Below are 14557 nucleotides of genomic sequence, written 5' to 3' on the forward strand. Positions count from 1 at the left end.
AAAGGACCCTCTTGGCTGCCCATATCTGACCGGGAATCATCACCCCCAGATGCTGCAGATTCCTGCTGTGTCCATCCTTCGAGACCCTCCTCAGCACCCCCCGGTTCTTTTCTCTGGATCCCCCAGCCCCTCTGTCCCCTGTTCTGGCTGGCACAAGAGTGGAGTGTGTTCTTGTCTGTTTCCCGGGAGGTGAGCGCCTCACCAACAGGAGTCATGCTGCCTTCTCTTCGGAGTCCTTGGCTCTGAGCAAAGGGTCCGGCAGCGCGTAAACAAGGGAGGAACATTGGGTGCATGACACAATGACTACATGAACGCATGCCGTCAGCGTAGTTAAAAAGCAGCACATGAGATTGGCTGGTAGGGTTAAGTAACCTGAATCATCCTCTGATGGGCAGGACAGCCCAGCCGGGGGAGGCATCCCGCCTTTGAAGGTGGTAGCAGCCCGTCCCTTGAGGTGTCCAAGAAAAGGATGCAAGGGCCCCGTTCGGGGGTGGGAGAGTCGTGTAATGGGGGAAGAGCAGATGACACAGCCCCCAGCACAGTCCCCGCTTTGGGGGCCTCCCAGCCCAGGAACGAGGCTGGAAGAATGATGACGCAGAACCAAAGGATTCATAATCAATTCCAGAGCTGGCACTTCCCTTAATCTGAAAACATTTGCCAACCTATTATGAATGACAATATTTGCAGCTTAAAATGCATACGCTCCGCAGCTCCACGGTGAAGGTGAGCTCCCACCAGACAGCCATCCTGGCTGCTCTCAGAGCAAATGGAGCAGGGAGCTTAGCAGCCTGATTGTTGGCATCTCCATCACGGCACGTCTGCCCCCTGGGCCACTTGGATGACCTGGCTGACGTGCAGGGGGTGCCGTGGGGAGGGTCACAGCCAGAGGGCCTGGTGGACCTGGGCAAGGGGGCCTCCAGCCCCCAATCCCTCCCCCCCCCAGCCCACACACGCCCCTGTCATTGTCAAGTGGTCTCTGGATTGTTTTCCCCTAGGTACCTGTGTGGTTCTTTGGGACATCTTCACAGCCCATCCAGGGTAGGCAAGGCCCTGTGGTATGTATGTGATCATGGCCATCGGCTAAAATGGGCCACCGGGTTTCTGGGGCACTGAAAGTATCCACACATCTCTCTTCCCCAAGGAGTAGACAGATGATCACCCTGAGCTCTGGGTCCACAGAACACGTCTGCACGGAACACGGGGCAAGGGGAGGCGTGTCTGCGTCAGGGGGTGAGTGGACGGTGGTTTCTAAAACTTGTTTTCATGGCAGTTGCGTCAATTCTCTGTTTTCTAGGCCCCTGATGACAGGCCTGAGCTTATCAGGAGCTCAATGCTCATACCTCAGGGAATCGGATGTTTCTGGGCAGGAGTTATCAGAATAATTTGGGAGGAGCATCTCCTGGGGCAAGGACAAGGAGGCCGGTCACCTGTGTGGCTGTCCCGGGTCCCAGGGCCTGCAGCCACAGTTTCCCGTCTCAGCCACGTGCTCAGCGAGGCCGGTCTCTGGAGAGTCTGCGCTTCACTCTCCTTCCTTGCACAGGTGTCCACCCGGGCTCCCGCCCCACACCAGGCCCTCTCTCACCACTGTTTTGAGCAGGAACCACAGAGAGAGGTCCTGTGTCGCAGAGCCCACATGCTGTTGAGTGAGGCAGGCGGCAGGGATAAGAAGATAATTCAGGTAGCGACACAGGCCTGGGAGAAAATAAATCAAGGTCAGAAGCCACAGAGCAGGCAGTCTGGAAGGGCCTCCCTGAGGACGTGATGTCTGTGCTAAGCACCGAATGACCAGAAGGACGCATGCAGGGATCTGGGAGAAGAGTGACCAGGCAGAGGAAACAGCCCGAGCAAAGGCTCAGAGGACAGAGGCCTGGCTGGAAGGTGGGGCATTCTGGGGTGGCCTGGGGGCCCCTGCTGAGTCTCTCTTGTGGGGCTCTCAACCCACTGTTCACCACCCCTCACAGGGGCTCCCTGAGCAGATGGGGCACCCAGACCCACTCCCATGGGGAACCAGAGGCAGAGGCCGGCCGGCTCCCAAGACCGCCCTGAGAATAAATGCCCACTCATCTTCGTCGTTGTTCCTCAGGCAAAGCAGTGGCTATTTAAAGCAAACAAACAATAAACCACAGCAGAGCTGTAGAGTCGCACAGTTATTATTTCTCACCCAGAGCAGCCCCTTTAAATCTCAGCGGGACAGGGCAGGACCCTGGAGTCCTGTCAATTCTCTGACTTCAAGTAAGAATCTGACAGCCCCGGGCTCGCCAACAAGCTTGAAAGCGGCCTCTGGTCAGGCCCAGGGGAGACGGAGGGGACAGGGACCAGAAGGATGTCTTCCTTTTTGTCGTTGGTAATTGTAACCTGGCCGGCGTTTTGTGCACACGTTTACAGGACAAAGCCTGCTAAAAAGCTTGAAAGCACCTGAAAGAGAGAGAAAGAGAGAAAAATGATAGATGATAGATAGATAGATGATGGATAGAGAGATTAGATAGAGACAGAAAAATGGGAAGCTGTCTTCCGAAATGAAGAGGCCTCCATCTCTTCATGATGTGCCATGATGGCGCAGCCTGGAGGCGGGTTTTAAGACATCAGCGGGCGGGCAGGGAAAGACCTGGGGGTCACAGAGCCTTGTCCACGCCACTGACATGCATCTCCAGGCCTCTGCTCACTGTCCCTCTCAACACTGACAGCCATGTCCACTTACAAGCCTCAGACTCCTACTGCAAAGAGGGCTTGCATTGTGTTCCCAGGGCCTTCACAGTGTGGACAGGAAGCCAGCTGTCCCATTGCCTAAGAAGCCACCAGGCGCAGGCCCCGCGGCTCTGGGGCCCTCGGCAGTGACAGCTGTGGTGAAGGTAGAAGATGCGTGGCTGCGCACAGCAGCAGCCACTGAGCCGGGTCCACGCCGCCTGGAAGCGTCTGTGGTCCTCCCAGCAGAGCCGGGCAGCCGGGCTGGGGTTGCTTTGCAGGTGGACCTACACAGCCCTTAGCCGCCCCGTGTGCACAGCCGTGAAGTGGGGATGCCACTCTGCGCCCGGCCTGCCTCGCCGGGGCCTGTCTGTCACTCAACATTCAACGAAGCCAAGGCGTGTGGAACACCTGACATGTGCCAGCCTCGAGGTCACGGGAGAAAAGGGGGGATGAACGCCTCAAAAAGTGCTCTGGCCTCCCCAGCAACTGGTGGCGGCTGGCTGGCGACACAGGTGCTCCCACCCGGTCACCGTCGGTCTCCTCATCTCCCCTAGGACGTGGGGCCACTTTGAAGGCGGGGACTGAGCATAGTTTGAAAAAGGTGTGTCACCCCCAGAGCCAGCACAGGGCCTAGCACATGCCTCAGTATTGTTTCTCTTGTAAAGGATTGTCAGTGTTACGGGAATACGACACTGTGAGGGGCAGATCTGCTTTGTCTTGCCCAGTGCCTGGTACAGAGCTGTGCTCCTCTGGGGGAGACCAGGGAGGTTCTGGAATAAATGGAGGCTCTGATGTGCCTCCCAGTTCAGCATGAAGGGTGGGCTGGGTCAACACGTGCGCCCAGCAATGGGTCACCTCTGACCTAGCAGCCTCAGGGCCTCTACTAGACAGAGACTCACCTCTCCTTCCTTCTCCAGAGAGGCTTGCTCCTGGGGGCCCGGCCTTGCCCACTCCCTCCCAGGAAGCTCTAAGGCCACGGTCATCCAGCCGCTCTCAGCCCCGTCCCCACAGACTGAGCTCCCGGGTCCCTGGAGGTCACTGCTCTCCAGCCTCCAGTCCAGGTCGCTACCTCTCAAGAAAGGACGGAAGAAGAGCAGACAGTGGAGGGCAGTGAGCCGCGTGCCTGGGGCCCCATCCTCTTCTCCGGGCGCCCTTCTCCTGGTGGATTCGGGGGGCCTGGGACGGGGGGGGTCAGTGAGCTCATCTGGCCCTGTCTGGGCCAGGCAGGAGGGGGCCGAAGTTGCACAGTTTGGTCAGGGGGCCCTCAGATTTCTGTTCTGTATTTTTACATTCTGATTATTTCATATACGGCCTTCTGATGGACTCATTTACTGGGAAGCTAAAGATATTCTTAAATGCCTAAAAATAAAACTGAACTGCTAAAAATTCAGCATTTCTCTCCCTCGCCTCTACCAGCTGGGCCTGTCTGCTTTCACTCCAGCACCATCGGGAGCTGCAAACAAGATCTACAAAAGCGAGCAAGTTTACACGGCCTGATTAGCACCGTCTCTTCCATCTCCCATTTGCCAAAACATTTTGGGGTGTTATTATTTTTTTTTTTTAAGATTTTTATTTTTTTCCTTTTTCTCCCCAAAGGCCCCCGGTATGTAGTTGTATATTCTTCGTTGTGGGTCCTTCTAGTTGTGGCATGTGGGACGCTTCCTCAGCGTGGTTTGATGAGCAGCGCCATGTCCGCGGCCAGGATTCGAACCAACGAAACACTGGGCCGCCTGCAGCAGAGCGCGCGAACTTAACCACTCGGCCATGGAGCCGGCCCACGGGTGTTATTATTGAGACACACTCTTCCTTCTATTCTTCCTTCCTTTCTTCCTTCCTTCTTTCCTCCTTTCTCCCTCCCTCCCCTCCTTTTTTCCCCTAACCCCTTCAGTTTTGTGACTTGTGCTCTTTTATCTCGGTATTGAGGAAAAGTTTTGTCCAAATGCAGGCCTCCGATGTCTTACCCCTCAGGTCAGCTGCACCTCCTTACTTCAATTATTTTAAGAGGCTCTCCACGGTTTCTCTGAACACCGTGAGGCTCGCCTGAAGGCCAGTTAAGAGGAAACCTGCTAAACCAATAAATCATGTTCGCCCTCATTTCCAGAGGAACCTTTGACATAAATACCTGCCATAGAAATAAATCAGATAAATTAATAAGAACTCCTTCCTCCCCCTAAACCAAACAGTGAACAGTAATGGTTATCGGACCAGTTAAAAGAATAAACCTATTAAATAAATAAATTTGCTCTACACCAATTTATGTCACCAATGTGCTTAAGAGGAAACCTTTTAAAGGAGTAGATTTACAGTGCACACACAGATCTCCACTGGGTACGCGTAATTATGCATAAGAAAGGCATTACTTTTAAAGTGGATGAACGGTTGATACTTTTTTGATTTACTGTTAGAAACAGAAAAATGGTAATGGCATGAAATCAGCGTTTGCAAACCCATTTCGGAAGACAGGGAATGCTTGATTTACCTAGGGCACCCATCATGTTCTGTATTTCAGATCGAAGCAGATAAATGGCCAGGCAAATGGATATTTGGGGGGAAATCTATAGCCTTTCTGTCAACTCTGCAAGTTAAATGTTTGGAATGAAAACGCAGAGTCTGTGTGAGGAAGTAGCCGCGACCCATGGGCAGCCTGGCAATGGAAGCGGGCAGAGCCTCCCTGGGACGGGCAGGGTGCACACCTGTGGGCGCCCCAGGCCTTTCCATGGTTCCCGTTGTCTTCGGCTATGAAATCTGCCATCCAACTATTCCTGCCTGCCCCCACACCACCTAAACGCTGCCCCCAACGCTGTTCTCGTTCTGATCTTTCTTCCCCTTAAAAACTCTGCCTGCTTCACCACCCCATCAAAAGAAGAGACAGGGGGCCTCTAAAGTGGCTGGGCACTGACTTCACGGAGCCCACATGGAGCCCTGGGCCCTGGTGTCACTCACTAATCAATACCATGTACAAGCCTTTATTGAATGCCAACTGTGTATGTGCACCGCGCCAGTTGCTGCTTACAGACGCCTACAAGATTTCCGCATTTCTTACAACTCAGTATTTCCCAAGGCAGAAATCAATATCTAGAAATTGGCCAGGATCTCGGGAGCCGCGTCTACACTCAAAGAGAGGGTTGAAACTAGAGCCCAAACCCTGTTTTCTAAACGGCAGCCCTCCCTTCCTGAATTACGGAGCCACTGCAGGAAGTGTTTCATCTGTTTGTTTTACCCTTTTACACATAGCCGCAGAGGAACGCCGTCAGGCTGCACCGGACCATGGCCCAGATTTCAATCCCAGCTCCGCCAGCCGCTAGCTGGGTCACTTAGTCCCTCTGTGCCTCAGTTTCCGCACCTCCAAAATGCTTATCACCATCCCATAGCCTGTGATGGTTAAATGAGATCATGATTAAAGCAACTTACCACGTTCGGCGGTCAGTTAACTGTGACGATTACCGTTTTGTTGGTTCTCACCATCAGGGAGACAACAAAAAGTCCTGACGAGGTGACAGGCCAAGTGCCCTGTCCTAGGTGCTCTGAGGACCAGGAGACCAACGCCACAGGCTCTGCAAGAAAGAAAGCAGAAATACGCAGTGGTATCGTTGGTGCTGCAGCTGCTCAGAGAGCGGGTGAGCGTCGAGCCTCAACTTGCGAGTGGAGTCAGGACAGGCGGAGAGAGGAGGCCTTCTGGGCAACGGGCACAGCCTGGGCAAAGGCCTGGAGGCAGCCTCTCCACAGAGGCAGCATCTGGGAGATGGAGGAGAGTCTGGAAGTGACACACGCGCTGCATGCCCGGGAGCCTGGTCAGCACCCGAGGAGCACAGCACAGCTTCTCAGAGGTCGCTCTAACAGCCACCTGAGGCCCGCTCCTCTCCACCCAGCAGTCAGGTCCGGCCGCCTCTCTCAGTGCTCTCGCAGCCCCAGGGACCCCTCTGAAAGTTGTCCCCAACTGGGCCACAGCCTGCTGGCTCTCCTGCACGGCTCAGCCAGCAGGCAGGTGCCCCCTGAGGGCTGCGGCTCGTCGCCCCGGCCGGGGTCCTGCTCGCTCCTGCCCGGACCGGAGGGCCTGCAGAGAGCACGCGGAAGCTGGCAGCGGGCGGATTCACACAGGCCAACGCACTCATGTCTTTCGCCCGGCTTAAGAATAAATACGGCCCAAGAAACTGTCGTTTTTATGGATATTTACAACCAAGGCACTTTGTAAACCTAAGAACTAATATTTCCCAGAGGAAATCTGGCTCTTGATTCTCGATAAATTATTAGAAATTCAAACCAGCCCCAGCCCAGGGGTTTCTCTCTCTGTTTCTTGGCTCCAGAGTATGGGCTGTCCGGGGCTGCCTCACAGGAGGGCAGGAGCGGCCTTGAGGCACTGAAATGACAATACCAGCACTTGTGTAGCAATGACTATGCCTGCGCGCCCTTCCTAGCTCTTCCCAAGAATTAGCTCATTGAATCATCATGACAGCCTCAGGATGTAGGTATTGCTGTCACCCCATTTCACAGATGGGGAAACCGAGGCAGAAGATTACAAGACGATTCAGAGAGAACATCTTGAGGGTGAACAGGAATGCACCCCAGTAGATTGGTGTGAATGCTCTGTTACAAGTTAGAGAGCCCATATGACCCACATCCACGCAAAACAAGAAACACACTGGCTAGTGTAAATAAGAAGGGCCTGGGCAGGAGCTCCACGATGTCACCACACACCGCCTGGCTTCCTCTGCCTGCCTGGCCATTCTCACACTGGCTCGCCCATCTTGCTACAGGGGCCCCAGACTTTAAAATCCCCTCCCTTCAAATGCAGCCGGAAGGGAAAGTGAGGCCCTCACCTGTAACGGTGGCACGGACCCTGGGGCTGCCATCTGCCGAATGTCCACCTCGAGGGGCACGAAGGACCCAGAGTGGAGTCACTGTCCCAGGAGGCCTGCCTCCTCCCAGCAGTTCAGCCCACTCCAGCACGGAACGGGGTCTGGATGCCGTGGCCCTGCAGGTCTGCACCCTTCTCCAGGGCAGGGCCGGTAGGCTGCCCAGTCTGAGCTCCGGGTCCTCCAACAGCGGGAAGGGCACACCCGCCTCCTGTTCACTCCTGGGCTTCTGGGGAGGGCGAGGCAGGCATTCCTGAGCCACGACAGCCCCAGGGGCCACGTGCCCCACGGCCACACACGGAAGGGGTCTGTGGGGCAGCTGAGTCAGACAGGAAGCAGTGAGTGCTCCCGCTCTGTGGCTGCCTGGCCGTGTGGCCCTGAGCAAACAGATGATGGCCAGGTTGCCCTGGGTGTAAGCTCTCTCCCGCAGACGCATCACAGTGCATCTTAGAATCAATGTGTACCTGGTTTTATTTCTTTTATTTCCAAACTCTGCTATTGTCAACGGTCTGTTTTACAATTGATGACACAGTGTCACTTCAGCCCCATTGCCACATAGAGCAGGGAGAGTCGATGCCAGTGGAGCAGCCAGAAGGAAGGAGCAATGATGAGGCGATGTCCCCAGGATCCGGCTTTGCCTCGGGAGGCTGGGTGGGTTCTGCGGGGGGACAGTGCCGGCCCTGCACATCGCACCCGGGTCACGAGGCCCAGGCGGAAGGGCAGGCTCGGGGCTAGGGGCACCCGGATCCCTCAGGCCCAGGGTGTTTGCCTCCACAAACACAGCCAGGGCGGCCATCCCTGGAAACTCCGCCGCCCCGCGGCTCACTGCCCGCCATCCCGGCTGTGCAGAGCAGGCATTTCTGCCCCTTCAGTGTTGTTCCAGAGAACAACGATCCGAAACAAACATCTGAATCCAGCAAACATACTTTTTTGACAGCTTGAATATTAAAAAACGCCAACAAATGTTGCGTCAAAGCAAAGCCCTCGCTCCAGGTGCTCAGTGTGGGGACTCGCTCCAAGCTGGCGGAGGCCGTGGGAGCCTCAGTCCTCCGAGGCCCCGCCTGCCCAGGGGCGCCCCCGCAGACCTGGTGCCTGGGGTCTGACACGGGGGCCCTGCCCACCCAGGTGGACCTGGGTTTGTGGCCCTGACAAGGGTCTTGGTTCACCAGGGGCTTGAGGGCCATATTCCCCAGGATCAGGCAGAGCTCTGGGCTCGTGGACAGAGGAGGAGACAGGCAGGAAAGTAAGGAGCCGGCACTGCTGTCATCACCCGGGACAGCGGCACGCGTCAGGCCGAGCCACAGCGCCCGGGAGGAGCTGGAGCCGGGGAGACCCGGTGCTGGCCTCTCCCTGCTCCAGCTGCGAGGCAGACAGGGCTGGGCTGGGGGCCGGGGCTTTTGCGGGTCCTGGGATGGATCCTGACGTGACGGAGAAGGCAACATCCACAGGTCCAGGGACCGCCTGGATGTGGGGGACGAGGCTGCCTGGGGCCCTGGGGACAGAAACATGACAGGGCCCAATTCACGAGGAGAGGGCCCAGTCCCTCCCAGTCATGAGGACACAGTGAGCGACCAGACCCATGCTGAGGGTGACACGGGTGGGGGTGGGCTGAGGTTGTACAAGAGCACTTACCCACGCCGGCTGGGCAGTCCCCAATGGTGGCTCTCCCTCTCTGAGCAGGTAGGACAATTTCTTCACGTGGGTTCTGCACCCGGGCTGGCTTAGGGAGTGTTATGGGCTGAACTGTGTGCCTCCAAGATTCACATGTTGGAGTCCTAACCCCAGTACCTCAGAATGTGACTGTATTTGCGACTTACCTTTTAAGTGGAAATTAAGTTAAAATGAGGTCACAGGGGGTGGGGCCAGAATCCAAGCTGCCTGGTGTCTTTCCAAGAAGAGGAGATTAGGACACTGACACGCACACAGAGGGACGCCCCTGTGAAGACAGAGGCCATCCACACGCCCAGGAGAGAGGCCTCAGAGGGCACCAGGCCGCCGGCACCGCGCTGGCAGACTCCCAGCCTCCAGAGCTGAGAGAAGGGACTCCTGTCGTCCACCCAGCATGTGGCGCTGCACTGTGGCGTCCCGGAAATCTAACAGAGGGAGGCTCAGAGGCCCCACCAAGGGTGCCTGGAGGTGCAGCCCCTCCCCCTCCCGCCTCTGGCCTCCTGCTTGTCCTGGCAGCAAGGTGGGAGCTCTGTGAGGGCTCCTGGGCTGTTTCAGCTCATGGCAAAGGAGCCCCCCATTTCCCATTTACTCTGCTCCCCACTGGGCAGGGGCAGGGCAGCCTTCTGCATTCTTCGTCCTTGCCCTTAAAGTCATCCTAACACCATCAGAACTTGGACGTCCTTGGTGCGTGCTTCCAGCAAGAGTGCCAGAGCTTTGGCTGTGCTTTGGGGAGACTAGCAGGGTTTTCACCTCCCTTGTCTCAGACACTGTGCTTCTGTTAATGGAACCAAATTGAGCACTGGCTCTCCTGTCAGTCCTTGCTCTGCAGACACACTCTGGCTGCTGTGGAATAATGGCTGCAAAGAATGACGTGGTCGCCCTGCCTCTGCAGCGTTCAGGCTAAGTAAAGCATTGCTTGAAAACTGGTCAACAATGTGAGTGCACACAGCATTACCTACCTTTCCTCTCCAAACCAGACCTCAGGGGAAGCAAATAACTGTCAGGAGCAAATCAGCTTTGACTGGTCAAAGGGCGACACGCACAACAAGACACTCAGGGCAAAGTTTAACGCACCTTCCTCCCATCCACAGGTGACCCACGAGGTTTCATTCTATTTTACGTCTCACTATAGGGTCACAGATTTTTCTTTTTAAAGATTGGCACCTGAGCTAACAACAGTTGCCAATCGTTTTTTTTTTTTTTCTTTTTTAGTTGTGGGTCCTTCTAGTTGTGGCATGTGAGGCGCCGCCTCAAGGTGGCTTGATGAGCCCTGCGACGTCCGCGCCCAGGATCCGAACCGGCGGAACCCCGGGCCGCCGCCGCGGAGCGGCGAACTTCACCACTAGCCGTGGGCCGGGCCTGGAGCCACGGCTGTAATTCACCGCAGCCGCGCTTCTCCGGATGCTCGGGCGGCGCCGCCGTGGGCACGGGGAACCCGCCCCTCCGAGCTCGCACGGCTCCCCGACACGCCGCGAAGGCACGGCCGCCGGCGACGTCTCCTGCGGGCCCGCACGCGCGCCGCTGCCGCCCGGGACGCCCTGCGCACGGAGGCGGCGGGCCTTCCCGGAGCGCGGCGGCCGAGGCGCGACCCTGGGCGGCACGGCCTCGACGACCCCGCGGGCGGCCGGTGGGGGCGCCCCGTGCCCTCGGACGGGAGGCCTCCCCGTGCCGCGCGCACGCCGGGCGCCCTGCATGCCTGTGTCTGGGCCTGGGTCGGGGGGTCCCAGGCGGGGTGGACCGTGCTCCCCGGGGCACACCTGGCTGTGTCTGGCGGCGCTTTGGGCTCTCAGAGCCGGAGGGGTGCAGGATGTTCCGGCCTGCAGTGCACGGGGTGGCCCCACCGCAGGGATTCATCGGGCCCAGAGGTCAGCAGTGTCCAGTTGAGAAGCTCCGAGGGGCAGTGCTTGCGGGAGGGACGGGCGGCTGGACACGCGGCGGGGCTGTGCTCGCACAGGAGGGGCCGAGGCGGAGCGGGCCGGGAGGGGAAGGCGGGCTGCGGGCCCTGAGCCGCTCCCAGGGGCTCCTGCCGTTCCTGAGCTGGAAGCCCGCCTCCCGGGCCTTGGTGAGGGATGTTCATCAGGGCCGGGGGTAGAGCACGTTTTATTTCAGCGTTTCCAAATCGCTTTATACTTTAAGTATTTGGACACATGGAATACGGCCTCTGCTTGTACTCTTGCTCCAGGTGAGCAGCAATATTCTGGGAAATATTCCTTTACAAACTCCTCACCACGGTCAGAGACCCGGGGAGGAGGGAGGGCGACCCCGCAGGGTGCCCCGGGGTCCTGTGGGCTGGCCCGGGCTGCGATGACCTGAGGTTGTGCTCCTCCAGCAGGCGCTTGTTGAAGCCCGACTGTGTGCAGGTTGCCTGCTCAGCGCAGGGGGTGCTGACCATCTGGGGCAAGGGGCCGACGTTGCACAAACTACCCACAAGGACGGTCGTGGGGTGTGTGCAGGAGATGGTGGGGCATGGGGACACCCCAGGGCTGGGGCTGGGGCTCTGGGCGAGTGCTGTGTGGGTCCCAGGTTGACTCCTGCCGAGTCCTCCCTCAGGGCCCATGGGCCCTCACACGGCTGCTGCCCTCCTGTGCCCACTGATGGAGCGAGCCCTGGGCGACCCCTAGGGAGAGGTGTCCACTGGAATCTGAGTCCAGACACACACAGCAGTGATCCCTGAGATCACCAACGCACCCATGCCAGAGATAAGGGAACGAGGCTCCAACTTGTACGAGGCCACGCAAGGGCCTGGTTCAGCCAGATGGGCCAGTTCCCACAGCTCTCTGCTGCCTGCCAGACACCCTCCTGCCCAGGCTACCCCCAGGGCTTGGGTGGGGTAGGCTGTCACAAATACCAGCGTTCTTGACTCTCCCAGAGCTAGTCTGGATCTGCTGTGCTAGGCTAAAGAGCCACCATTAGGGGCCCATCCTGGGGCCCAGTGGTTAAGTTTGGCGTGCTCTGCTTTCGTAGCCAAGATTTGCAGGTTCGGTTCCTGGGCGTGGACCTACACCACTGGTCAGCCATGCTGTGGCAGCATCCCACATACAAATTAGAGGAAGATTGGCACAGATGTTAACTCAGGGCTAATCTTACCCAGCAAAAAAAAAAAAAAAAAGCCACCATTAGGGTCTCCCCTCGTCCTAGCCTGGCCTGTGTTATGAGCCACCACTAGCGCTATAAGGACTGGCCCACACCCACAGAGGGCATGGAACACAAGCTGTCAGGGGCCTTACTCTCCTGCAGGCAGCCTGGGGTGACCTCCGGAAGGGGAAGTACCCACCGTTCCCCAGTGCAAGGCCCCTTTTTGCCTGGTGCATGCCCCTGATCCAGCTTTCTTGGAACCTTCTGCCCAAGGACTGAGGCCTCGCCCAGGCTCCCAAGGAGGGTGGCTGGCCCAGAGAGGGCTCAGGGAGGGTCCTTATTCCAGGCAGTCAACCCAAAGCATCTTCAAGAAGAAAAAGAGCTGGGACTGGACCCAGACCTCCACACCGGCCTGATGCGTGCTGCCAGCTCGGTTTATCAGGCTTTCTGCCATCACTCCTGTTATGTGTTAAACCTCCCTGACCAGGTCCCCACCTTGCATCCCATTCTGGAAAATTAAAATTGCATCCCTCACAGAGAGCCCCATGTCAACCCACGAGAACCCACAGAGACCCTGCCCCATCTTGAGGCCAGGCCAGGAGTCCTAGGAGAGGTGAGCATTGTGTCCCCTGCATCCTGTCCTGGCATGAGGACAGGAGCTGACTGTGGGTGTGAAGCCCAGGGAAGGGAGGGTCTTGCTGGCCAGGGGTGAGAAGTTGGGGACAGGGTGAGCAGCTGAGCTTTGCTGTAGGAGTTAGAGACTGACTCAGGACCCACTCTGCCTGGACTCAAACCCCACTTCCCAGCTGTGCGACCCCAGGCAGGTTACTTAACCTCTCTGTGCCTCAATTTCCCTTTCGGTAAAATGTGGGCATTTGGTGTGCCTCTCAGGGCGATTCAGCAGGGCCGCACAGGGACACACTTAGCACGGAAGTCAGCATGCAATAAATCTCGGTTCCCATCATCATTATGCTTGGGCTGAGTCTTAATAAAAGGGGACCAGACTCTGCCAGCCAGAAGGAAGGAGGCACAGCCTGGGTGAAGGCACAGAGGGGGCTGAGTGTCTCTGAGCAAAAGGGCAAGGCCACTGGAGCTGGAAACGGGGCTGGTTTCAGACCCTGGGTCTTCAGGGCAGTGGGGCAAGAGGAGGCAGCCAGGGGCTGCTCAGCACCCCCGCCCCAGCCCTGGCCCCAGACAGGCTGCTGCTGCTTCTCCTGCTCCTTCTTTACAAAAAAACTCATCTTGCCACAGAATGCGGCAGCCAGTAAAAAAACACGTTAATCTTTAACGTGCTAGCAAAACAGCCTCCAGTCTGGATCCTGGCTCTTCCTCCCATCTGCGGCAGTTTGCACGGATCTTTTAGAGTGGCAGAATGCCTCCTCCGTGTGCCAGCCGGCTGCAGGCGCCCTCCACTGCCGCAGACCCCCTCGGACGTGAGGACCCCCACCCCAGATCTCCCGCCCCTGCCCCGGCCCCCTGCCTCTGAGAGCATGGAATCCAGCAGAAGGGCTCAGCTGCCCCCCAGCTTTGCACAAGGGGGCCCCAGATTTGTGGATTTTGCAGATCAATAGAATATCCCCCCGCCCCACAACCGACTGGAGAACTTGTGATTTTGCCAAGGAAAGCTATTGGAGAGAAAAAAAGTCATCCAAGATCCCCTTCAATTCACCAAAGAAAGGAAATTTTGACATCAAAAAGGGAAGGACAGAATTAAGGAATAAAATGTCTTCACACAGAGCAACTTTAGCTTGAAGACCCACCATATTGTCTTCATTTTTCTCCTTTGGGGGTTAAAAGTAACCCCGGAGAATCTGCAGATGTGCCACACGGGGCTCCATGAGCTGGGCCGCCAGGGGCGCCCGCCTGGACCCTGGGCCCGAGCCGTGGGGGCTCCCGGCCCCCCCCTGATGCCCCCACAAGAGAACCACTATGGAAAACGCAGTCCTTGGGAAGCAGACTGCCCCAGAGCTTGGCAAGTGGCAAAGAATCAAGGAAGGAGTAAATAGCAATATTTTATACGTTTTAAAATGCTATTTTAACACAAATACCAGAGCAACTATAGCATAAGTCAACAGAGACACCCAAAAGTATGTTTGTACAAGAAATGTAATAAGCTGGTATGAAAAACAGTGTCAACTGGTACAGATGGCAGAAAACGCCAATATTCAAATGTGTGCTGTTTTACTAACACATTAAAGATGAACATTTTGCTACCTGCTGCTCATGATAGCAGGATTAGAAAAACACACAACACACACATGTGCTCCCGCGTGATA

General features: G+C 57.0%; 1 long non-coding RNA gene across 1 annotated transcript in view; it reads right to left on the reverse strand.

Moving 5' to 3' along the window:
• Positions 1-2135: 2135 nt before the first annotated feature.
• Positions 2136-14557, reverse strand: part of LOC139085420 (uncharacterized) — a 45830-nt gene continuing 33408 nt past the window's right edge. Inside the window, exons 2-3 of the long non-coding RNA XR_011543677.1 lie at positions 6097-6239; positions 2136-2415 (exon numbers count right to left, since the gene is read on the reverse strand). This is a non-coding gene — a long non-coding RNA (uncharacterized lncRNA). The remainder of the gene's footprint in view (positions 2416-6096; positions 6240-14557) is intronic.

This window comes from Equus przewalskii, chromosome 9, assembly GCF_037783145.1.
Source record: "Equus przewalskii isolate Varuska chromosome 9, EquPr2, whole genome shotgun sequence".
NCBI lineage: Eukaryota > Metazoa > Chordata > Mammalia > Perissodactyla > Equidae > Equus > Equus przewalskii.